The sequence below is a fragment of the Misgurnus anguillicaudatus genome, chromosome 4 (assembly GCF_027580225.2).
Source record: "Misgurnus anguillicaudatus chromosome 4, ASM2758022v2, whole genome shotgun sequence".
NCBI lineage: Eukaryota > Metazoa > Chordata > Actinopteri > Cypriniformes > Cobitidae > Misgurnus > Misgurnus anguillicaudatus.
In genome coordinates, this window is record NC_073340.2 from 29,630,008 (window position 1) to 29,656,376 (window position 26,369).

The window sequence follows — 26,369 nt, forward strand, 5'->3', positions numbered from 1 at the left end:
TCCCTCCATTGTACCGAAAGTGAATCGAACAGTGGCCCCTGAACCGAGGTACGAACCGAACCGGGACTTCTGTGTACCGTTCCACCCCTAGTGTTCAGGCGCATTGTTGGCGCGTTGCTATTTTGAGGCAACTAAAATAGACTACGCCATTGACCAACAAAAACCTGGTCTAAAGTCAATGGCGCAATGTGTTTTATGTTATTTAAAGAGCGCATTAGTAATATGCGCCTATAAACGGGAGGACAACGCGGGTTTGCTTATCACAAAGTACACGAATGCGCAGCAGCACAAAAATGCTTTTAAATATGAAAGATTAAAGGATTGAATGTAAAAGATTATTATTGAGTCTCTTGGACATAAATGAGGACTAATTATGAGACGTTAGAAGGCGCAAAGAGCTGCTTCACATGTAGCCTGGTAAGTAAATAAATGCTTTGCTTTAAACAAATGCGTGTTTTTAAATGTTTTTTTAAATGCTACCTCACGGATTTATTGTATATGATAACTCTGTACCTGCGGATATGGTGAGATGAGAAACATTTTTAAGTAATGCTTAAAAAAAACTCTTTGCTAAAAAACCCCGCTGTCCAAAGGGCTGAAACGCGCAGAGAGCCGTTTGTAAATTCTTTATCTCTTGTTTGTTACAAATAAAGTATTTTTAGAGTACAAACCTTTTCTTACATACTTGTAAATTATGTTTTGATGATATTGGATAGCCATACATTTAAATCAATTACAAGCCTGCTTTTTACTTCCATGACTAAAAGAAAACGGGTTTTAAAGGTTTTAATAAAAAAAGAACTATTTCAATACAATTAAAAACAACACAATTATTTAACATTAATCTTAAACTGGGGATCTTCTTCCTCCGCTTAGTTTTTCAGTTTACAAAGTTCGTCATCTAAATAGGGATTAGACATAGGGCCAGCGCAACTTGCTTTAAAGGGGATGAGAGCTGAGTCTCTCATTGGTTTACTGCACGTTACGCCCAAAATACTCCCATTACAATAGGACCAACCCTTTTCGACCATGCGCTCGGCGCACAAACCATTTTTCCCGTCATTAAATTAGCAAAGGTGGATTCGGACACGCCCATTTAGACGTTGTGCTGTGCGCTTTAGACAATGCGCTAAGATCGTTAAAATAGGGCCCTAAGCCTCAGCCAAGTAAGAAAAAGTAACGCAAAAGTAACGTAAACATTACTTTCCATGAAAAGTAACTAAGTAACGCAATTAGTTACTTTTTTGGAGAGTAACTTAATATTGTAATGCATTACTTTTAAAAGTAACTTTCCCCAACACTGGCTGTAGCTAGCTAAGTTAGAGGAGGTTGACTCGCAGCACTCAACATGTTTTTTTTTTTCGCTTGGCAAGCCGACCAGACATGACATGGGGGCGTGGCAGCATCGACGATTCAATTTTTTAATTCGAAGTTCGAGGTTGTGACTTAATTTCGATCGATTTCGATTTAAAATCGAAACGTGACACCCTTATAAATAGCACTAAAAGCTCGTAATCATAGGGGAACCATTTTTGTGTGTTACATAGCACCTATAAAGCACCTATGAAGGACCATCCATGGGTGATGTAGCACTACATAGGCGCTACAGTATATGGCACTTAAAATAGTTTCCCTATGATTGATGACATATCTGTACCACAAATTTGGATTTTTTTTCTAGTAGTGTAGCATCAAAAACTTTCTGCTTTTTAAAGAATCTGTATCTTTATAAGTCGATGTAAAGCACTGTGAAGAACCATTAAAGGCCCTTTATTTTTATGAGCGCAGGTCTTAATATGGACTCCTATCGACATCTCTTGCCTGTGTTCTCTGTTCTACTCTTTATTTTGTAGGAGAGCAATAGAGTGAACAAAAATGATCTCTAGAGACCTAAAACATACACCTAATTATGCAGTGAACTTCATCCGAGTACAGTGTGCATTTACAGGACATGTATATGACTCTGTAGATGGGATTACCCTCATATTCCTGCATCCAATTACATCAGCTGCCTTCAACCATTCAACCTAGCCCACAGTTGCAGAATAATGAGTCAGATAATGCTGCAGTATCTCGGGCGCAGATGTAATTTATTGCAGAGAGAGGAGCATTTATGGAGAATGTGATTTTCTAGAGGCGGATAATGAGAGTTCGGGAGTTCACCGCAAATGTGGCAGACATTGGGTGCTTTTGGATGTGTAAACTGTTGCCATAAGCATTGTAAGTGCTTTTAGATTAGATTGTTTTTAAATTAGTTTATTGAAGCAAGGCAATTGCTCAGATCAATCCGGCTGATAAAAATATAACTTTTTATTGTTGTTATTGTTGTGTTAGACTGGATTTTAATGACCACAGTTGTTAACAAAGTAATTCGGCCCGTTTGTAAAATTATGAAGTCTTGCGCAAATAGAAAATATTTTGGCTTGAGAAGAGAAACATTAATGGCTAGTTTAGTAATGATAGCATTCTGTGGTTCTGTATAACATTTTAATAGAAGTTGAACAGAGCTCTACATTTGTCTATTTTCTTTCTTTCTTTCTTTCTTTCTTTCTTTCTTTCTTTCTTTCTTTCTTTCTTTCTTTCTTTCTTTTTTGCTTTGTGTCTTTTAACTTTTTTTGTCTTCTCTGTTCTTCTGTTTCCCTATCTTCTGTTTTTTTTCTTTTCTTTGCTCCTGTCCTCCACCACCTTCTCTTCTCCACTATTTCCTCTTCTTCTCTTCTTCACCATCTCCTTCTCTTCTCCTCCACCATTACCCCCTTCTCTTTTCTCCTCCTCATTATCTTCTCCTTGTTTTTCCTCATTCTCCTCTTTTCCCCTATTTTCTGCTCATTCATTTTGCCCTTTTTCTCTTCTCATCTTTTCCCTTCTCTTCTCCACCACCTCCTTTTCTTCTCCTCCACCATTCCCTCCTTCTCTTCTCTCCTCCTCTCCTCTTTTCCTTCTCCTCCTCATTTTCTTCTCTTTGTTTTTTCTCATTCTCCTCTCGATCTCTCCCCCTATTTTCTGCTCATTCTTTTTGCCATTTTTTCTCTTCTCTTCTCATCTTTTCCCTTCTCTTCTCCACCACCTCCTTTTCTTCCCCTCCACCATTCCCTCCTTCTCTTCTCTCCTCCTCTCCTCTTTTCCTTCTCCTCCTCATTTTCTTCTCTTTGTTTTTTCTCATTCTCCTCTCGATCTCTCCCCCTATTTTCTGCTCATTCTTTTCTCCTCCTCCTTCTTTGCTTTTCTCTCCTCCTCCCTTCTGTTCTTTTGTCCACTCTTCTCTTTTCTTCTCCTTTCTTCTCCACCACCTCCTTCTCCTCTCATCCACCTCCTTCTCTTATGTCCTCCTCTTTTCCTTCTTTTCCTTCTCATTCTCCTCTCTGCTCTTCTCCCTTTTTTCTGCTCGATCTTTTTATCTTTTCTTTTCCTTGTTTTTCTTTTCTTATTCTCCACTCTTTTCCCCTCTTTTCTGCTCATTCTTTTTTCTCTTCTTTTCTTTGCTTTTCTCTCCTCACTTCTGTTCTCTTGTCCACTATTTTCTTCTCCTTTCTTCTCCTGCTCCACCATTACCCCCTCTTCTCTTCTCCTCCACCATTAACTCCTTCTCTTTTCTCCTCCTCTGCTCTTTTCCTTCTCCCATTCATTCTCTTCTCCTTGTTTTTCCTCATTCTCCTCTCTGCCCTTTCCCTCTATTTTCTGTTCATTCTTTTTTGCTCTTTTCTTCTCTACCAACTCCTCCTCTCCTCCTCCACCATTACCCCCTTCTCTTCTCTTCTCCCCTCCTCTCCTCTTTTCCTTCTCCTCCTCGTTCTCTTCTCCTTGTTTTTTTCTCATTCTCCTCTCCCCTCTTTTCTGCTTATTATTTTTTGCCCTTTTTTCTTTTCTGTTCTAATTGTTTTTTTTTCTTATTCTCCCATCTTTTCTGCTCATTCTTTTTTCTTTGCTTTGCTTTTCTCTCCTTTTCACTTCTGTTCTCTTGTCCACTCTTCTATTTTCTTCTCCTTTCCCTCCTTCTTCTCCACCACCTCCTTATCTCCTTCTCTCCTCTCCTCCACCTCCTTCTCTTCTGTCCTCCTCTTTTCCCTCTTCTCCTCCTTATTCTCTTCACCTTGTTTTTTCTCATTCTCCTCTCCACTCTTTTCCCCTCTTTTCTGCTTATTATTTTTTGCCATTTTTTCTCTTCTCTTCTCCTTGTTTTTTTCTTATTATCCCCTCTTTTCCTCTTTTTTCTTGCTTATTCTTTTCTCTCTTCTTTTCTTGCTTTTATCTCCTCCTCACTTCTGTTCTCTTGTCCACTCTTTTCTTCTTCTTTCTCCTCCTTCTCCTCCACCACCTCCTTCTCTTCTCCTCTCCTCCACCACCACCTCCTCTTCTATCCTCCAATTTTTCTCCTTCTCATTCTTTTCACTTTGTTTTTATCACATTCTCCTCTCCACTCTTTTCCCCTCTTTTCTGCTTATTATTTTTTGCCATTTTTTCTCTTCTCTTCTCCTTGTTTTTTTCTTATTATCCCCTCTTTTCCTCTTTTTTCTTGCTTATTCTTTTCTCTCTTCTTTTCTTGCTTTTATCTCCTCCTCACTTCTGTTCTCTTGTCCACTCTTTTCTTCTTCTTTCTCCTCCTTCTCCTCCACCACCTCCTTCTCTTCTCCTCTCCTCCACCACCACCTCCTCTTCTATCCTCCAATTTTTCTCCTTCTCATTCTTTTCACTTTGTTTTTATCACATTCTCCTCCTTTTCCTCTCTTTTCTGCTTATTATTTTTTCTCTTCTTTTCTTTGCTTTTCTCTCCTCCTCCCTTCTGTTCTTTTGTCCACTCTTCTCTTTTCTTCTACTTTCTTCTCCACCACCACCACCTCCTTCTCCTCTCATCCACCTCCTTCTCTAATGTCCTCCTCTTTTCCTTCTTTTCCTTCTCATTCTCCTCTCTGCTCTTCTCCCTTTTTTCTGCTCGATCTTTTTCTATTTTCTTTTCCTTGTTTTTCTTTTCTTATTCTCCACTCTTTTCCCCTCTTTTCTGCTCATTCTTTTTTCTCTTCTTTTCTTTGCATTTCTCTCCTCACTTCTGTTCTCTTATCCACTCTTTTCTTCTCCTTTCTTCTCCTGCTCCACCATTACCCCCTCTTCTCTTCTCCTCCACCATACTTCTCTTTTCTCCTCATCTCCTCTTTTCCTTCTCTTCTTCATTGTCTTATCTTTTCCTCATTCTCCTATCCACTCTTTTCTCTGTTTTCTGCTCATTCTTTTTTGCTTTTTTCTTCTCTACCAACTCCTCCTCTCCTCCTCCACCTTACCTCCTTCTCTTCTCTCCTCCTCTACTCTTTTCCTTCTTCTCCTTCTCATTCTCTTCTCCTTGTTTTTTTCTCATTCTCCTCTCTGCTCTTTCCCTCTATTTTCTGCTCATTCTTTTTGCCCTTTTTCTCTTCTCATCTTTTCTCTTCTCCACCACCTCCTTTTCTTTTCCTCCACCATTCCCTCCTTCTCTTCTCTCCTCCTCTCCTCTTTTCCTTCTTCTCCTCATTCTCTTCTCTTTGTTTTTTCTCATTCTCCTCTCTATCTCTCCCCCTATTTTCTGCTCATTCTCTTCTCCTCCTCCTTCTTTGCTTTTCTCTCCTCCCTTCTGTTCTTTTGTCCACTCCTCTCTTTTCTTCTCCTTTCTTCTCCACCACCTCCTTCTCCTCTCATCCACCTCCACCTCCTTCTCTTATGTCCTCCTCTTTTCCTTCTCATTCTCCTCTCTGCTCTTCTCCCTTTTTTCTGCTCGATCTTTTTCTCTTTTCTTTTCCTTGTTTTTCTTTTCTTATTCTCCACTCTTTTCCCCTCTTTTCTGCTCATTCTTTTTTCTCTTCTTTTCTTTGCTTTTCTCTCCTCACTTCTGTTCTCTTGTCCACTCTTTTCTTCTCCTTTCTTCTCCTGCTCCACCATTACCCCCTCTTCTTTTCTCCTCCACCATTACCTACTTCTCTTTTCTCCTCATCTCCTCTTTTCCTTCTCTTCTTCATTGTCTTATCTTTTCCTCATTCTCCTATCCGCTCTTTTACTCTGTTTTCTGCTCATTCTTTTTTGCTCTTTTCTTCTCTACCAACTCCTTCTCTCCTCCTCCACCATTACCTCCTTCTCTTCTCTCCTCCTCTCCTCTTTTCCTTCTCCTCCTCGTTCTCTTCTCCTTGTTTTTTTCTCATTCTCCTCTCCCCTCTTTTCTGCTTATTATTTTTTGCCCTTTTTTCTTTTCTCTTCTAATTGTTTTTTTTTTCTTATTCTCCCATCTTTTCTGCTCATTCTTTTTTCTTTGCTTTGCTTTTCTCTCCTTTTCACTTCTGTTCTCTTGTCCACTCTTCTATTTTCTTCTCCTTTCCCTCCTTCTCCTCCACCACCTCCTTATCTCCTTCTCTCCTCTCCTCCACCTCCTTCTCTTCTGTCCTCCTCTTTTCCCTCTTCTCCTCCTTATTCTCTTCACCTTGTTTTTTCTCATTCTCCTCTCCCCTCTTTTCTGCTTATTATTTTTTGCCCTTTTTTCTTTTCTCTTCTAATTGTTTTTTTTTCTTATTCTCCCATCTTTTCTGCTCATTCTTTTTTCTTTGCTTTGCTTTTCTCTCCTTTTCACTTCTGTTCTCTTGTCCACTCTTCTATTTTCTTCTCCTTTCCCTCCTTCTCCTCCACCACCTCCTTATCTCCTTCTCTCCTCTCCTCCACCTCCTTCTCTTCTGTCCTCCTCTTTTCCCTCTTCTCCTCCTTATTCTCTTCACCTTGTTTTTTCTCATTCTCCTCTCCACTCTTTTCCCCTCTTTTCTGCTTATTATTTTTTGCCATTTTTTCTCTTCTCTTCTCCTTGTTTTTTTCTTATTATCCCCTCTTTTCCTCTTTTTTCTTGCTTATTCTTTTCTCTCTTCTTTTCTTGCTTTTATCTCCTCCTCACTTCTGTTCTCTTGTCCACTCTTTTCTTCTTCTTTCTCCTCCTTCTCCTCCACCACCTCCTTCTCTTCTCCTCTCCTCCACCACCACCTCCTCTTCTATCCTCCAATTTTTCTCCTTCTCATTCTTTTCACTTTGTTTTTATCACATTCTCCTCCTTTTCCTCTCTTTTCTGCTTATTCTTTTTTCTCTTCTTTTCTTTGCTTTTCTCTCATTCTCACTTCAGTTCTCTTTTGTCTAATCTTTTCTTCTCCTTTCTTCTCCATCTCCTCCACCTCCTTTTTCTCCTCTCTGCTCTTATCCCCTTTTTTCTGCTCAATCTTTTTTCCTTGCTTTTCTTCTCTCTTCTCTTTCACCCTATCATTCCCTGTGTCCTTGGCAGTCTGGCTCCTCCTGTAAACAGTGCCGGAATCACATCTTGGCATTCCTGAAACAACACTGGATTTGATTTTTACAACCCAATTAAAGTCGAGCTGTAAATCAGTAAGCCAGTGGAGCCCTTTCCCCTTCATTCTTTTTTCCTTTTTTCTTTTCCTTTCGCTTAGCACCTTCAGCAGAATTTAGTATCCCCGAAGGCTGCAAACCAATATCAGGACAGCTTATAAAAGCAACAGGGCTGAGGACAGAGACAGGACTGATGAGGGCGTTTACAGGGCAGCCAAGGATGCCACCCTTGAGGTTCCTAAATCAGAAAAATGTGATAGCTAGCAAGTGGCTGGATGGCTCACATCCATGGAGACTAGAATTCGGTGAGTATTTACACTAAATCTAGCACTAAATAAGTCAGTATTTAGCACTAAATCTTCAGTGGATGAGCATGTGTGCTTGAAAGTGCATGTATAAGCAGGATGCTCTTTACAGGTCTCAGTACAATGGCCACAATATTCCACACTTAAGGGCCTGAGTATATTTTGTTGTTTTACGTGTATGCAGGAGCAAAGTTGTACACGTAGCCTTGCAAAGTATACTTCATACTCCGTACACAGGCATTCGATGCCTACACATTGTGACAAATTGCAATACCTCTTGTTGCACATACTTTTGCTCATGAAAACTGTATAACAACATTTATTCTAGAAGCAATGAAACATTTAGAGTTAATCTAAAAACTGGTACACAGGTACAGGAATAATTTATCAAGCATTTGGCTGCAAAATCAAATCCTATTCAGTGCAAGACCTAGAAATGAATCAGTGATATTAGTTTGGCCATGTGTGATTTAGCTGACAGGAATAACAGAATACTCATGTGTATTGTTGATGTACAGTTTCCTATAGCACACTTTCACCGGCAGATTAAGCCATCTCACTGTGTGGCAATCGACTTCAGCATTTGTTTAAACTACATTTGCCACGGAGACAGTAATTGCTCGCTGTAATAAATCAAAATGTGATGCTGTCATTTTTCATAAGCATGACAACAGGTCAATGTGAGCTCACGGCTATTAGTCAGAAATTTCCTCTAATGGCATATCAATAATTATGTGAAGCCCAGCATTATAGACGCTCACTTTTGTAGTCGTTGTCAGGCTGTAAAGACTCTCGTTTTAGTTTATGTGGAGTAAAGCACTGGAAATTAATTTTTTTCCTGGCATGAACTTAATTGCAGAGTTTATATACCAGACAAAGGGCGGAAATTTCAATTGCTTAAATCACGTCTTTTATACAATAAGACCAGCATATTTAAGTAAGATTTGGTTGTTTTTATGTGGTCATCAATCTTTTGCTTGTCACAGCAACACACATTCACAAACACTCATTTTGAATCCGCATGTGGTGGAATGTGTTCGTGACAAATGTGAGGTACACCTCAGAGAGACAGAGCGACAAAGTCAATTTGCCTCTAAAGCAGACATTTGAGAGAAATTAGGCCAATACGGTCATACTGTCCAGAGTGTTTGTCTTTGGAAGTCAATGAATAGAACCTTGCAGCACTTCTTTTTTTTTTTGGTCAGGGTCTTTGTCATGTCATTAAACCTTAAAGATTGAGTTATTAGGAAAGGCAGCTCTCAGTTGAACTTGCATTGCCAAAAAACTGCTTTGAGGCTTGGCAAGAGACATTCACAAGCCTGACATACAGTGGCGGTCTGTCAGAGTAGGCAAGAAAGAGTGAGTCTCCTTAAAAGTTTACTCAAAAGGACATAAGAAAAACATAAAAATGTAAGCGAAAAAAGTTACAATCTGTTTATCTAATAATGTGCATAACTTAGCAATTTCAGCATTTTGGACGTGACATTTTCAATAAAAAAAAAAAAAAAATATATATATATATATATATATATATATATATATATATATATATATATATGAATGAAATGTTAAACGCTTTCTCATTTGCAAGTTAGCATCTGCTATATGAATAAATGTAAATAAATGTACTTGAAAATAAATGAACTGGTAATCTTGTAATTGCCACCACTGTCAGAAGAAAATTGAATTATGTCAATATTGTGAAAGCTTTTTACACTGTTTTACTGTGTTTTTAATCCATTTCTACCTATGTGCATACACTGTTAAAAGTGAAAGTTAGATCTACTTAAAAAATATTTCAATTTGTACCACAAAAATTGTTTTCTTTCAACTTTATTTTTTTAAATTTAAGGCGAAAAAACGTTTAAAAATTACTCTGATTGGTAACACCTAAAAGTTTTTTTTTCAACTTAAAGTGAGAAGATTTAAAAAAAAAACTTCTTAGGTTACCAATTAAAATATTTTTTATTTATTAAGTTATTCCAGTACAAAAAATTCTTTGCTGCCTTAATTTTTTTGTTAAATCAACTCAGATTTACAAGTCATTTCAACTTGCTATTATTTATCTTGACTAGAGATTAGTTGTTATAACTACAAATGATTTGTTATAACTAATAAAATCTAGTTAAAAAAGTCAACTCCATTTTATAAGTTGTAGCAACTGATCTCTTATCAAGATAAATAATAGTAAGTTGACATGACTTGTAAATCTGAGTTGATTTGATTTGATTCAACACAAAAAAATGTAAGGCAGCAAAATTTTTTCCTCTGACAAAATGTTGAATGCTCTCTCATTTGTAAGTTACTTTGGATTAAAGCATCTGCTCAATGAATAAATGTTAAATATTTTGACCCATCTGTTTATATTTTCCTAGACCCCTCAATAATAATCAATGAAAGGGTGGCACATGAAATATGGTTGGTTAAAAAACGTGTCTTAAAATCGTTCTGTTTCAGATCATGTGACTTGAAAAAAAATACTTTCAAGTTTAATGTGCAATATTTTATTTAATGATACTGGGCATTGGCACCTGGTATGCTACTGTATGTGGGTGTGCTACTTTAGATTACCTATTCATATAAAATAGTTCTTAAATCTCGATTACAACATAAACAGTAGTTGACAGTACCCATAGTATTTGTTAATCCTATTATGAAAATCAATGGATACCGTCAACGGCATGGTTACCGTCTTTTATCTGAATATCTTTTTTGTGTGTTCAACAGACGTGAGGGTTCAACAACATGAGGGGGAGTAAATGATGACAGAGTTTTTATTTTTGGGTGAACTATACCTTCAAGTTTAACAGTACCTTTTATTTATGAGTCACATTCTGGCATTGTTTTTTCTTAGCTTAACTCTTGATTTAATGTCTTTTACAGATTGAGCTAAATACGCTTGACCATCCGGTCCTACAAAAATCTGCAAATTTGAGTTCTGTTATTTCTAAGTTGAGTGGACACCAATTGATTGAGGTCTTTTGGGAACTGGAAGAATAACACAGTTTTTTGCACACCGTCTCTTTGGTCTCAATCAAGCAACAATTTCCACTTGGCACACCAGGTGAGCTTATTTCACAGACAAGTAATGACGACTGTGATTAGGCAAAAGTTGAAAGCATTCAGCCGTCCTGACCTTCTGGTGTAAATATGACGCCACATTCCTTATGCTGGAGTCTATAGACCACCTCTCTGGCTAAGCAACGTTGTCTTTCAATAGATTTGCAGCTGAGAGATTTCTACACCTGCGTACTGCATACATGTGACATGTGTTTATGCAGCTGTGGTTTTAGCGTAGAGTTTTGGATGGCAGGCACACCGCAGTGAACTTGTGGGCACCTGTGGGATTGTGGGTAGATGGTCAATCTGTATTCAAAGCCTTTGACAGGTCTACTCCGCTACAGTATGTTCTGCTCCTGGTTGCAATGTCAAAAGCGGTTGTTGTCAAATGTTAGGGGTTTTCCCGTATATGTTTTAAAAACCTATGAATACATTGAAATGAAAGTTGCAATAACTTTTTCTTTCACGCATAAGGAACTAAATGGCACTTTTAACAAAAACATCATTTTACTGTAATAAATCATGGCAGATGCTTTTATCCAAAGCGACTTACAGTGCATTCAAGATATACATTTAAAACCGGGATTTAAACCCACAACCTTCGTGGTACACTTTTGTACCTAAAAGGTGCATGTTGGCACCTCAAGAGTACATATCTGTACATAAATGGTCCTTCTTAAAATGCACTGTCCCAGTGGCAACATTTGTAACTTTTTTCTGAAAGTGCACTTAAAGGGATAGGTCACCCAAAAATGAAAATAATGTTATTGATGACTCACCCTCATGTTGTTCCAAACTCGTAAGACCTTCGTTCATCTTCAGAACACAGTTTAAGATGTTTTATATTTAGTCCGAGAGCTTGTTGACACTTCATTGAAAATCTACGTACGATATACTATCCATGTCCAGAAAGGTAATAAAAACATCATCAAAGTAGTTCATGTGACATCAGTGGGTCAGTTAGAATGTGTTAAAGCATCGAAAATACGTTTTGGTCCAAAAATAACCAAAGTTACGACTTTATTCAGCATTGTCTTCTCTTCCGTCTGTTGTGAGGCGCATGCGCGAGACTAAAGTCACGTGACTGCGGTGACGCGGATGACGTGTTATCCTCAGACATGTTTGCAAAGTTTTTTTTCCAAGCTTGCAGCGTGCGTCTCCCTCAGACTGTAAACGAAGCCCGGGCGCACAAAAAAAAAACAGCTGGGGCGCACCAGATAACACGTCAACCGCGTCACTGCAGTCTCGCGCATGCGCTTCGCAGCAGACGCGGGGGGGAGGACAGTGCTGAGTAGAGTCGTCATTTTTTTTAATTTTTGGACCAAAATTTATTTTTTCGTTGCTTCAACACATTCTAACTGACCCACTGATGTCACATGGACTACTTTGATGATGTTTTTATTACCTTTCTGGACATGGGCAGTATACCGTTACTTGATTTTCAATGAAGGGTCAACAAGCTCTCGGACTAAATATAAAACATCCTAAACTGTGTTCTGATGATGAACGGAGGTCTTATGAGTTTGGAACGACATGAGGATGAGCCCACAAAATAAGATATTTTGTGAAATGATGGTAAACACACAGCAGTAAGTGATCATAGATTTCCATAGTAGGAATAAAATAAAAAAATAGGAATAAAAATATGATGTAATTTAATGCCGTCAACTGTGTGCTTACCATCATTTATCAAAATATTTTCTTAGTCATTTATCACAATCCTTCCAAAATATTTTTTTCCTACTATGGAATTCAATGGTCACTTACTACTGTGTGTTTACCATCATTTTTCAAAATATCTTCTTTTGTGTTCATCAGAAAAAAGAAATTCATACAGGTTTAGAAAAACATGAGAATGACAGAATATTCATTTTAAAGTGAACTATCCCTTTAATGACATTATTTTCATTTTGGGTGAACTAGTAAAAATGAACTATCTAAGCTCATTCTTCTGATCCAGAACACTGGTTTCCCTGTTAAAGTGATCAGCTTGTAACCATCAATTTGCTGATTTCAGACCAGTAAAAACTGAGCGTTAGAGGAGGGGAAGTCAACCCTGAACCAAACAGGAACAAGGCTGATAATGCAGGTACATAAATCAACAGAGCTTTCTGCAGGCTCTCTCTGTGAACACATATGCCTCGAGTCACTGGAGTCTCCAGGGATATTGTGATTTGTTTCTCAGCTGTGGCCCTGTACCTGCTGGGTGGCAAGGCTCTTTTGCAAATCACGTCCGGGCGATGAGTCATTAGTGGGCGCTTTTCCTCTGTTGCCTACATTATGGGATATTAAACATAGCTACTCCCCTCAGTGGGCGGAGAGGCTGCGTACAACACAGTGCATTTTACTGTCATTATGGGCTGTAATGACTCTACAGTGTCGTGGAATTTTATGGTGTGGCGATATGAAGCAAAGCGCAGACGCTGTTGAGGCTTAGTCTGATGTGGGCGGGAATGCTGGGATATTAAGGGTTTTCCAGATTTTGAGCATAACATTGAGAATGTCATTTTACCATCACGCATGCAAGATTAACAAAAACCTTTATTCTATGTAAAAAATAGTTTGTTTATGTTGAGTATTTCAGGTAGGAATAATACCAGTGAAGGAATTTTGTTACCATGGACAACAAAACCATGTAGCAATAGCCAATAATACATTGTATGAGAAAAATCATTAGGATTAAGTAAAGATCATGGTCAATGAAGATATTTTACTAAATTTCCTTCTGTAAATATATTAATAATTTATCATTATGTGTTGCTAAGGACTTAATTTGGACAACTTTAAAGGCGAATTTCTCAATATTTGGCACCTTTGGACTCCAAATTTTCAGTTTCCATTGTATCTCGGTCCTATCCTACCAAACCATACATCAATGGATAGTTTATTTATTCAGTTTTCAGATAATGTATAAATCTTCATTTCAAAAAATCAATTCTTATGGCTTTGTTTTGTGGACATTTGGGTCACATTTTGGGTCACATTTGTCACAGTTTATGCAATGCAGGCCGCATCTGAAAGCTTATGCAGCTGACTTGTTGCCTCACTGCCTTATGAGGCAATGACTTCAGAGGCTCTGAGAAATGCTTTCGGACACACTTCATAGGCATCAAAATATAAACAGAGAGCGCCTTTGTGATAATAAATCACATATTTGAAAACTGTAATACAAATTTCTCGCTAGAAATGCAATTAAAAAGTGTAAAAAGTGAAAATATAACTTTATTTAAACTAAATTTGTGCTCCAGCCGCTTCCTTGGCCGCCATTTTTTTATTTTGAACTTGACCAGGCTCGACCAATCACATTTTCCATGCACGCCACGCATAGAATTGTGGGACAGGGCCATGGAGGTATCTCAGGAGTCAGGAAGTAAACCAAACATTGGATGTGGACATGACTTGATGCCTTAATGCCTCAAAAGGCAGCATTTAAGAACTTTCGGTAGAAAAGGATGTCAGACAAATAGAAAATAATTTTAAAGGCAATGTTAGATCGATAATACCATGAACATACACAGGGCTCATGGAAAATATTTTTTTTATATTGGCCCGGTCACGCCAGTGGTTCAGGTTTTCACTTGCCCTGCCAAAATTTTCATATATTTAAAAATAATAATTCAAAATATAATTGTATACATATACAACAGACATGTTCCAACAAAAAAAGGCTCCCATTTTTTCCGCTTTACCTGTAAACTGAAAGCAAATTGTGCAAAATATTGCATTGTTTCTTTCATCGTGTTTTATCCAAGTAAATGTATGCTTCCAAGATGTTAAATAATATACATTGATGAAAATATATTTCAGTGACTGAGGGTGAAGCACTGGCCCGATCTGGCAAGTGACAATACATTTTACTGGCCCAAAAGTCTCTCACGCTTGCCCCGGGCCACCAGGCAGTCCTTTATGTTAAGCTCTGATACAGTATATTCAGAAATAGTCAATTTATGCCGCTTTTCCAGTACCCCACGGTTTGGGTCAGGTCGGGTCACCTAACTTCACTTTAGCTTTTTTCATCGAGCTCAGTAACACTTCCGAGTGGGAAAGATTATAGGCGTGTTGTTATATTTGCGATGCCTACTGCTGTGTGACATCATACAAGTGAAAGCGTTGTTGTACATTTCCATACATTGGGAGTTTGGGAACTTATAGCAGAGCACAGATGACAACATGTTTACTCGAGACAGCGCAAGATAGCATGAAGGTAAAGCTAAGGTGCGTTCCATTCGAGATGGTCCCTACGGAGTGTTCACTGCTCCCTACTCCCTGAGCACGGTATATCAGTTGAAGTGGACTTCACGGACAATAACCGCTCATTTGGAACGGCCTGCAAACGTCATCAAAGAAAGTCAACGACGGGGTCATGCAGATTGATATAACATAAATATATATAGGACTACATTCATATTTTAATTTTTGTTTACTATCACATTTAAAATATGTACACTGTACAATAAAAATACATTTAGTACTACGTAATGAAAAATGTATGTTTATTATACACTTTAATTGACTATTGCTGCTATTACTTGACTATTAACAGAATTGAAGCCCTGCTGTAACTGTCATGCAAATATGAAAGTAAACTTTTATTTGGTTAACTATGTGTATTTATGTGTTTTTAAACGATTGTCATATAATTGCATAGCGGTCTGACTGTTCTGACTGGTGATCACGTGATGCGCGCAATGACAGTTGGGTGATTATTGCTCTCCACTTCCTGTGAAGTGATGTATCGATGTTCCCTGATTCCCTATGCCGTGCACAGTGCCCTTCGAACTGAACATGTTCGCTCCCCCCAGATTGGAATCTCACTTAAGATGGCGGAATACCCTGTGAAGTCCACTTCGCAGTCCACTAACGGTCGAATGGAACGCACCTCTAATCTTTTACATTATAGCGATGACACTGGTAGTGACGATTGTCTTGGACCAATCAGTGATCTACTGTGTTTTCGTGTCACGTTTTCGTATCAGCTCGGGTCGCTTGGAACCCCAAACGAGGTGGTACTGGAAAGTCCCCAAAAGTAAGCTGCCCCGACCCAAACCAAACCGTGGAGTACTATGCAATGGAAAAGCGCCATTAGATGTATTGTTGACTTTAAGTAGACTCAAGAGGTAAGAAAGTGACATCACATATTGAAATCTGAAGGCCATCTGTTCCAAAAGCCTTTGTCTATAGAGTTTTGCATTTACAACTATACAGAACAAAAGCATTTATGTACTCGTCAATAATGCAAATTTGGGGTCAAGGAGTAATTGGCCTCTAATAAGCCAGATGAGAATCACTTTTTCCCTCAGAGAGTTAAACAGGGATGCTGGTTTTAGTTTAAAGGAATATTCAATTTTCTTAAAAGAAAAATCCAGATAATTTACTCACCACAATGTCATCCAAAATGTTGATGTCTTTCTTTGTTCAGTCGAGAAGAAATTATGTTTTTTGAGGAAAACATTGCAGGATTTTTCTCATTTTAATGGACTTTAATAGACACCAACAATTAATACTTAACTCAACACTTAACAGTTTTTTTCAACGGAGTTTCAAAGGACTATAAACAATCCCAAACGAGGCATTAGGGTCTTATCTAGCAAAACGATTGTCATTTTTGACAATAAAAATAACAAATATACACTTTTAAAGCACAACTTTTCGTCAAGGTCCGGTCCAGCGCGACCTAACGTAAATGCGTAGTGACGTAGGGAGGTCACGTGTTACATATATAAAACGCACATTTGCGGACCATTTTAAACAATAAACTGCCACAAAGACATTAATTAGTATCAGTTGACATACAACAACATAGGAATGGTCCTCTTTCACCACACATGTAAACACTGGGGCGGAGTTTCGCGTTCGTCCTCTGTGACCTCTTGACGTGATGACGTATTGCGTCGGGTCACGCTTGCGCATCACGACCGGATCTAAACGAGAAGCTGTGCTTCAAAAGTGGATATTTGTTGTTTTTATTGTCAAAAATGACAATCGTTTTGCTAGATAAGACCATTATGCCTCGTTTGGGATCGTTTATAGTCATTTGAAACTCCGTTGAAAAAAACTGTTAAGTGTTGAGCCAAGTATCAATTGTTGGTGTCCATCAAAGTCCATTAAAATGAGAAAAATCATGCAATGCCCTCCTCAAAAAACATAATTTCTTCTGGACTGAACAAAGAAAGACACCAACACCCTGGATGACATGGTGGTGGGTGGATTGTCTGGATTTTTCTTTTAGGGAAATGGAATATTCCTTTAATGACTTGTTTAGTTTCATTCTAGCTAACTTGCATGTATATGTAAAGACACGGCAGCACAAAATTTATAAATAGTGCACTCAACCTCCATTTAGTTTTATTCCTGTTATACTTAACAGGACAGCAAATTCCAGTCACCTCAGACTTAATTAAGTTGTGTTATGACAGTCCTGCCCACAGCAAAAGGAGGAAATTAAGCAAAAACATTACTGAAAATCCAAGTCTCCTTACTCTTTATTTTTACCCAGTGCTAGTTTTCTTTGGTCAAAACAGAACTCCTTCTCTCTGAGGTTTACCACAGATGCCAGTCTATACAGATCAGCTGCAAAAAAAAAAGACAAAACAATGTGTTTTGTTATAATAAAATATGTTTTGGTGTAAACAGAGAAACACTTTACAGACAAAGTTGATAATTAAATGAACATGTCTTAACTGTAAATTGGTATGCAATGTACAGTAATTTACCATATTAGTAACGTGTATCTGTGTATTAGTGATTAACTCTCTCCCTAAGCCTACATCTCGTCTCCTTCCTGGAAGTAAATGCAGTGTAGCAGACATGTAAATACCCACTGGGGACTTTTTAAACCCCTCTGTTGCTGGGACATTGCCAACACTGTCACATCCACAGAGACAGAGCTGTCTTCTTTGGCAACACCCTTGAACACGGAAAGCCAAGGACACATCTTTAAAAAACACAACAACCTGCTTCTCTCTTCTTGTTTTGTTCTTTGTGCGTCTCTTATTGTCTCTTTATCTCCTGTGCTCTTCAGAGGATGAAGATTAATGTATGTGCTTTAATTAATATGATGAAGAACAAGAAGGTAGAGTCTTGTATTGAAGGGATGGTGGGGGACGTGTGTGTGTGTTAGACAGGTGGTGTTGATGGGGATGCCTGATTTAGTGTGCACCTTATTTGCATACACCAGCAGACAGCCATCTGTGCTAATAGCATCTGAGATGTCTCTATTAGGCTCTGAGCCACGTGCCAGTTGAACCACGCCCGTGTTGTGCCAATGTTAAACTGCCAGTGTGAAACCGCTGTTGGTGCCATCTGATGCCATCTACACTCTTAAAGAGGTTTCAAGAATATTCTTTGTCAGGCTGTATCGTTCCATAAAATCTTTACTTAAAGGATTCCTTTACTTTCATTAAATAATAATAATAATTAACTTACCCCCATGTCATCCGAAATGTTTGTCTTTTTTATTCAGTCGAAAAAAACCTAATTTTTTTGGAGGAAAACATTCCAGGATTTTTCTCCATATAGTGGACTTTGGTGGACCTCAATGGTTTACAGTTTCAATGCAGCTACAAAGGGCCACACCGTAGGTTATCCATAGCCTCTGCATAGCCTGACGGTCACCTTGCCAAATTTTTAACAGCACGTCAGTTCTACACGGACTGCAAGTGCTGTGATTGGTCCACCAGAACCCCTCCTGTCAGGTTAAAAAAAAACTGTGTCATAGGTATTTCCGTTTGCAAAGATGAGAACAAAGATGGGCCAAGTTGGGGAGTGATTTACTGTTGCTGAAACTGCAACAAAAGTCGCTGTTTAATTACTTCCATCACTGCTGGTCTTCTCAAAACATACACAACAAGCCGCTGTTTCTTCTTTGTTTGTGGGTTAAACTTGCCAAGCTACTTCTTCATTGACGGTCGCGCTGCTACTATGGTTACATCTGTGGATACTCCCTACCAGCGGTCTGCATGTGAGTTTTCACATAGACGCGGACGACAATGCAGAAGAATATATGAAAACCGATGCGTATTCTACAACGTCGCGACTGGACGTACGGACAACTATAATGAGCCTTTAAGGATCTTATCTAGCGAAATTATCATAGTTTTTGCCCAAAAAAAGTACTTTTAAACCACAACTTTTGTCTTGCACTAACCGTGTGACGCAGCAGAGCACCTTTACGTATTGCGCAATTACGTCGTAAGGTTACGTGTTACATAATTTGTATCTTTCCACATATAACAACGTCAGAACGGTCCTCTTTCTCCACACTTGTAAACACTGGAGTGGTAGTTTCGCATACGTCATGCATGACTTTTCGGCGTAGTTACGTAATACATAAGGTCGCACTGGCGCATCACAAGGTAAGCCCAAGATGAGAAGTCTAAAAGTACTGTTTTTTGGATAAAATGACGTCCGATTTGCTTGATAACACCCTTATGTCTCGTTTGGGATTGTTTAAAGCCCTGCATTGAAACTGCAATTTTAAACTGCACTGAAACTGTAAACTGTTGAGGTCCACTATATGGAGAAAAATCCTGAAATGTTTTCCTCAAAAAAAAAAAAAAAATCTTCCCGACTGAACAAAGACAGACATAAACATCTCGAATGACATGGGGGTGAATATATTATCAGAAATTTCATTCTTTTTTTTAATGAAAGTGGAGTAATCCTTTAAGTAATCTTTACTTAAACTAAAAGCTATTGTTTCATTAAAGGTTCAGGTGCAACTTTTGCCTCTTTATCACCATCTCTATCTAAACATTAAATTACTGGTTACTTAACATACTTAAGGAATAGTTTACCCAAAAATTAATATTTTGTTATTTCCTCATGTTGTTACAAACCTGTATTAATTTCCTTCTTCTGCTGAACACAAAAGAAGATATTTTGAGCAATGTTCGTAACCCATTGCCGCCATCTCTTCTTGAACACCATTGACTTCCATCGTAGTATCTTTTCCTATTACACTGTCAAAAATAAAGGTTTATTTTTAATCAAGAAAGCTGCAAATTGAAGCTTTAAAATATAGCACCTTTTATCTTTTCTATTCCAACCTCCTGTTTCAAAAGAATAGCTGTTTGGTTGTGACTTTAAGTCTAAATAAATGTTGGACTGGACCGGAAACCTCTGCCAGACCTCAAATGGGCCCTTCTTTCCTTTGCTTCAGGCTAAGTATGGAAAGAAATACCAGTTTCACCACAAAGTTCTTTGTTTTAGTTCATCAAGCAGTAATTAAATCACGTTCATCTCCCGAACTCATAGTATGTAGTCCGTTTTGCTTGAATGCATTTCAAAACAATGCACTCCGGCCAAGAGGAAATTCTCCAAGCCACACCAAACAAGAGCAAATTATTCTTATATTTTACAGAGATTCTTCCAGTTTCACATGCAATTTGTCAGTTGTCACCAGCGACGTGCTGACAGCGTGTGTGAACCCATTCAAAGAATGCACAGAACGCCATCCGAGTGTGTTTGCAATACCAGCTGCGCGACACGTTGGCGAGCATCATTCACCTGAACCAAATTGTCCAATTAGGTTCAATTATGATGTCTTGTAAAAACAGAATACGCCGTGAATAAGGTACCCAAATAAATAATGAATTCTACCCAGGAAATGAAGGTTATTAGCTGTAATGATGTTTTGAACACTTCACGAGTCCATCTATGAATGATAACTGGGTGATTCTCGCGAAATTAGACTTATGAGGTGTCATGAAACATTTTGATAAAAAGTAAATGCTATCAAAATAAGAAGCATACAGTTACAAACATCTCTTCATGTACTATATTTTGCACATGATTTCAAATGACATCATACAAACCCATTTTGTTTATTTTATCCACATTTAAGGGGAAAATATTCATTACCGCAACGTGTCCATGACTGGATTTGGGTTCTTTGACATGAAAATATTCATAATTAAAAAATCTAAAAAATAAAAAGCTTCAGTGCATGTTATACTATAAACATTTACAGTAAATAATAATGTGGTATTTGGTGATCATTGGTAAATGTAGAGACAATAATAAGGAATATAAATGTGTCCAAAACCAATTTTCTCATCCTCCGCAACAATTTTCAATCATTGTTTAAGCCCTCAAGGAACTAACATTTTTAAAAAAATTGTTGGAAGGGACATAATTGACTGTGACACTCAAGATGGCTACCAGGTAAGCAGGTCTTATTTTTTCTCTCCAGATAAAAGTTGAAATGTTTTTCATAGTATCTAAATAACTTTTTAGTTTTCATTACCGAAACATGAGTTTGTAAATGCATATATTACATGTAATGTTGCGGTAATGATAATTTTTTATAATGCTACCAGGTAAGCAGTTCTTATTTTTTCTCTCCAGATAAAAGTTGAAATGTTTGTCATAGTGTTTAAAAAACTTTTTAGTTCTCATTACCGAAACATGAGTTTGTAAATGCATATATTTAATGTAATGTAGCGGTAATGATAATTTTTTATAGGGATGCACCGATATGGAAACTTTGGCCGATAACCGATAACTCTTTAAATTTGGGGGCCGATAACCGATATCTATAGGCCGATAAATATTCATATTATTATCACAATGAAAAACTCGCAGACCGCGGACATCTTGTCTTTGCGGTAGACTAGCATACTCTTCTTAAGCCCGCAACACGTGTCATCTTCGTGCTATGTCACAGAAAGCACCAATCAAAACTCCACATGGCCAACAATGAGCAAGTGAAGTGGTTCAACAAACCAAAATAATCCATAATTTATCGGCTTTCATTTATCGGCCTAATTTTGCTATCAGACCGATAATATTAAAAATAAGCAGTTATCGGCCGATAACGATATGTCGGCCGATATATCGTGCATCCCTAATTTTTTATAATGATAATCTAAAAAAAATAATTCTATAGGAAATATGTTTTAAATCCTCTAAAAATAATGGTTATAGTAAGTTCAGACCTTAATCTTATATGTGCAAAAAAATGGCATAAAGTGTTGCTTGAAAAAGCCGTATTAGATGTTTTTATTACTCAGAATCAGATATTGATGTCATACTGGTATCTTCTGACAACAGATCTGAGCACAGTGACCTTTAGATACAGTTCGTCTCAATGATTTCAGCTTTTTGACATGTGCTCACATCATCTAACATTTCTCCTTCACACTAATTTTCATGCTTATATTTTGTATCATGATGTCAGGTTCTCTGCAGATGGACACTACTCCACCCAGAACAGACTTGTTAACAAACCATGTACGATGGACATTACTGGACACGGGGTGAATTATATAGGGACAGAAATGTAACGCTCATAAGACAAAGAGGTACGTCATTCTGTGGATAGAGGAAGAGATTTGTGATGGGTAAAGAGAGAATGCCAAAACGTAGAGCACTGCATGTAAGGAAAGCTTGCCAATACTAGCACAACATTTCAAAATGAAATCTCTGCGCCTACTCTTGAACTTCCATCAGTTTTGTAAAAAACTACATCTCTGCTGTGTATCCTGGAGCAGGATTAGAATTTCCGTAATCTGCAATTGGGTTGTCAGGCCTAAACCCAAACCCTGGTGTGCTTTGAAGGTCCGATGCCTCATAATGGTTGCAAGACCATAGAAGCACATAACATTGTCTGTATATTTAGGGCATCACCAGATCGCAGGTGTCTGTGACTGCGTCAGCCTATCTTAGCATCAGCCCCATTACACAACACCATATGTATTAGTACGCAAGTTAACTGACTCATTGTTTGGCTTCTAGAGAGAGTAACATTGTTTAAAAGCAGAGAAGAGATTTGAGCCGTCATTGATGTGAGTGATGAGTGAGTCTTTGTCTAAAGTGAATGTCGGAGCCAATGGATTTTATTTGTTATGCTAAATACGAACCTTATCAAATCATCAGATGAAATAAGCTGTACAAATATTTCTCCTCCAGATCATTTACGTCTATCGCTCAGACTCTCACTTTCATTGAGGAAATCAAGGATTAAATATGTGTTTGATTTAATGTAAGTGATACAGACCGGAGCCATCCTGTGTGTGAAACACCGAATTATCAGTTCAAGACATGACTTTGAAGCGATCATATGACCAGTGGCGGCCGGTGACTTCTTTTTTCAAGGGCGCTCGATGCAAAGTTCGTCACAACATGTAGCCCGTCATATGTGTGGTTTCGTAATTTCAAAATATGTGTTCTGCACATCAAGAGATCCTGTGTGCATCGCATGTCTTGTCAAAATAAGTGCCTGCTGCAGACGCGTCTAAAGGGTTTATGATAAAAGAGACGCTCGTGTTTGACATAATCTAATGTGTAATCAGAGTTTACTGTTAAGGGAGTGTCTTGCATGTATTTTGTGAACGTGAGCGTCTCTTTTATCGCAAACGGTTTTGACGCGTGTGCAGCACTTATTTTGACAAAACACGTGATGCACATAGTTCACATGACGCAACAAACACATTTTTTGAAAACACGAGCAAAACACATGACACTCCGAACACTTATTTGGAATTTGCGCCCCTCGAAAGAGCAGTCACGAGCCGCCACTGCATATGATAGTATCTTTCATGACAAATGTACTGTATACAGTGTCGTTTCAAGTAGTTTTGACTATATAAGCATCTAACTTAAATAAGTCTTGTTGGCAGAACTGACTTTGTGGTGTTGTATTGGTCGTTTTGGGGGAATTGAGTTACAGTGTAATAAAAGGGAAAACCAAGACAAAATCAGCTGCCAACAAAAAAACGAAACTTATTTTTTATGAGAGTAGCCTACTCTGGATTATTCGTGAATGCAAATGTAATTTTAGATTCATTGTGATTGAAAAATGTCTCATGATTTGATGAATCTAAAAATTTGCAGCTGATATGTTTCAATACAAGAACAACAATTTGAATGCAATCAATGATTTTAATAATCCAGACCTAGAAATAAAGCATTATAGGCCTTTCATTAGCTTTTATTGTTTTAGGAAAAAATAAGAAAAAATATGTCTACGTTCACACAGCATACTGATCTCGTAAATTTGCCAGTGTGCCTTTGGTGAAGTTAAATCAGCTTGGTTTTGCTATTCAATTTAACCTATATTTTAAGCTTGGACTTGTAATAAGTTGACATAACTTATAAAAACAAGTTGAAATTGTTTAACTTCATTTGTTAAGTTAAATAAACATAAAAAAATATGTTTATTTGACAAAAATGCTGTATTTTTACAATGTGTTTCTGGGATTGCTCCTGTAAAGTGTATCTAACATTGGGGTAGCATTACGGAATGTGTCCTGTGTGAACAAAAGGCTGAAACAATGCCATAAGGGGCGTGTCGTCGTGAGGACGTGTGTGTCATTGCAACAAGAAGTTATCGTTCTGCTCTTTGACATGATTTAAAGGAACAGTATGTAGGATTGTGGCCAAAACTGGTACTGCAATCACAAAACTTGTGGCTAAAACTGGTACTGCAATCACACAACTGGTGGCCAATACAAAATATGACAACATAAACATCAGTTGAGGGCTGCAACTCCAATTTTTAAATGACAATATCCTGGCCAGACCACTGTTGTTAGTGATATAAGTATTTAAAATGAAAATGATTTCTTAACTCTTTCACCGCCAGCGTTTTTTTTAAAAGTTGCCAGCCAGCGCCAGCGTTTTTCATGATTTTAACCAAAGTTGAATGCCTTACAGAAAATGTTCTTCTTTAAATATATAAACATACAATATACCAAATGAAAGAACAGTCCCTCTGCTTTCAAACAAAAAACCGTTTCCTCCTACCTTCAGTGGTTCTTTTGTAATCAGCTTTTGAATATGGGTAGGTTTCTGCAAAAACCACATTTTGAGCAAAAAGCAGAGATAATTCCATTTTTGTGACGGACTTTTCATAGAGATCCCATTTAGAGCGATCTTTAAAACAGACACGGACATGCAGCAGCTTGCCATAGGGCAATACTTCCGGGTTTAAAAAGTTGCGGAAGGGCGCCACCTGGTGGATAATAGCGGTATTGCGGAAAGACGGAAAATCTCGTCATTGGCGGGGAAGCGTTTTCTCTTAATTGACGAGATATCAATGGCGGTGAAAGAGTTAATGTCTAGTGACATATCAGGGCCATTTTATGATTAATTGATATAAATTTCTTACATACTGTTCCTTTAAATGCAGATTACTATTCACAACAAGAAATGTCTTCAAACTGTAATGAAGGAAAGGTCAGGGAGCTCATCACTATCCGCGATGAAGCTGAGATCATTCACCAGCGTTTTGATCTTATAATAAACAAAAATGCACGTGCGTTGTTTCTTGCGAAAAAATCACTCATAATAAGTACATTTTAGCCGCTGCGGAAAAAAACTACTTAATGCAGGACTTTAAACACATCACATGTCTCTATGAGATCTTTACAGGACGTGTCACTCTGAATCCCCCCCAGATTTCAGAAAATCATTGACATTGCGATTGAATCATCAAATGATCCCGGATAAATCCAGGGACGTGTTTTTCTGTGTATTTTATGTATTCTGTGTGTGAAAAGGGCTTATGTTTTTTAGTGTAAGATTTTATTCTCACTGTATCAACTGTATCAATGTCCTGTATGCTATTAATAAACATTCACAAAACAATTAAAAAAAAAATGTTTGTCTATAAATTAGGTATTTTTGTTCCAAACCTCCAATTTATCTCCTTCATTCCATAAAGCTCAAATTTCCATTGTCTCCTCTCTTTGTCTTCCACTTTCATTTGCAGAGGGGACAGAATGAAAAATGATGGTCAAACCCAGAAAGGACAAAAGAGAGACAGTCAGCTAAAAGCAATTTCCTGTCAAAATCTGTCTGTCAGTTACAGTCAGTTGAAGGGCACATCCACAATAAATCATTAACATTAAACAGACAAGTGGCACTCTGATTAATCTGTGTACATCCTCTTTACAGGCTGAACTTGAAGGAAACACTGACAAAGCCGTAAGGTTTCAGCTGTTTCTATAGAAAGTTAGGATTTAAATAGGTTTTGCAAACTAAATTAACCAGCAATTTATTTTTAAACTTGCAATGTAGTATTTTAGTATCCAGTGTTTCAAATTTTTTGCACAGCCCTGTTACTGCGGGACTTTCTTGACATTTACTTTTTGAGGAACTTATCCTTCGGACAAGTAAATGTATGTCTCACTTGTCCATGCAAAAAGTCACTTGTCCGGGTAAAGATTTATAATATAATTTATTTTTTGTGTTTTGCTAATGCAGAATTCGAACAAACCATTGAAAGCATCCAAACACTGTCAATATTAATACAATTCAGTTGAAACAGTAGAAAGGAACGTAGAAGTAAAGGAACAGTAGAAGGATCTCCAGACTCATAGTATAATAAAAAGTAATACTTTGCACGGCGATGTGCACAGTGTATCACCAGAGGTAGTGGTGACTCTTGGGGGCTGTTTACACTTGGTATTAAGATGTGTTTTTGTTGATCGGATCACAAGTGGACGAGAGAGACACATCACGTTTACGCCTGGTATTTAAATCTGTCTCTTTTGTTCACTTTTGACCGCTTCTGTCCTGAATACTTTGAGGGGGTGGTCTGTCGAGACTGTATGCGAGTCTCTCTGCTGTCATTGAACGCGAGCGGGAGTAATGACGAGTTTATATGGACGCAAACTAATATTATGTCAGAGTCCACTGCTTTTGTTGTAAGTAAACATGCTGGAC

At 37.9% G+C, this 26,369-nt stretch overlaps 1 long non-coding RNA gene across 2 annotated transcripts in view; it reads left to right on the forward strand.

The window, feature by feature from the left end:
• LOC129420906 (uncharacterized) overlaps positions 1–25,597 on the forward strand; it is a 60,574-nt gene extending 34,977 nt beyond the window's left edge. Inside the window, exons 4-5 of one of the 2 annotated variants that reach the window (XR_008636940.2) lie at positions 21,880–22,003; positions 25,414–25,597. This is a non-coding gene — a long non-coding RNA (uncharacterized lncRNA). The remainder of the gene's footprint in view (positions 1–21,879; positions 22,004–25,413) is intronic. The other variant, XR_012369304.1, reaches the window with a different exon arrangement.
• The last annotated feature ends 772 nt before the right edge of the window (positions 25,598–26,369 follow it).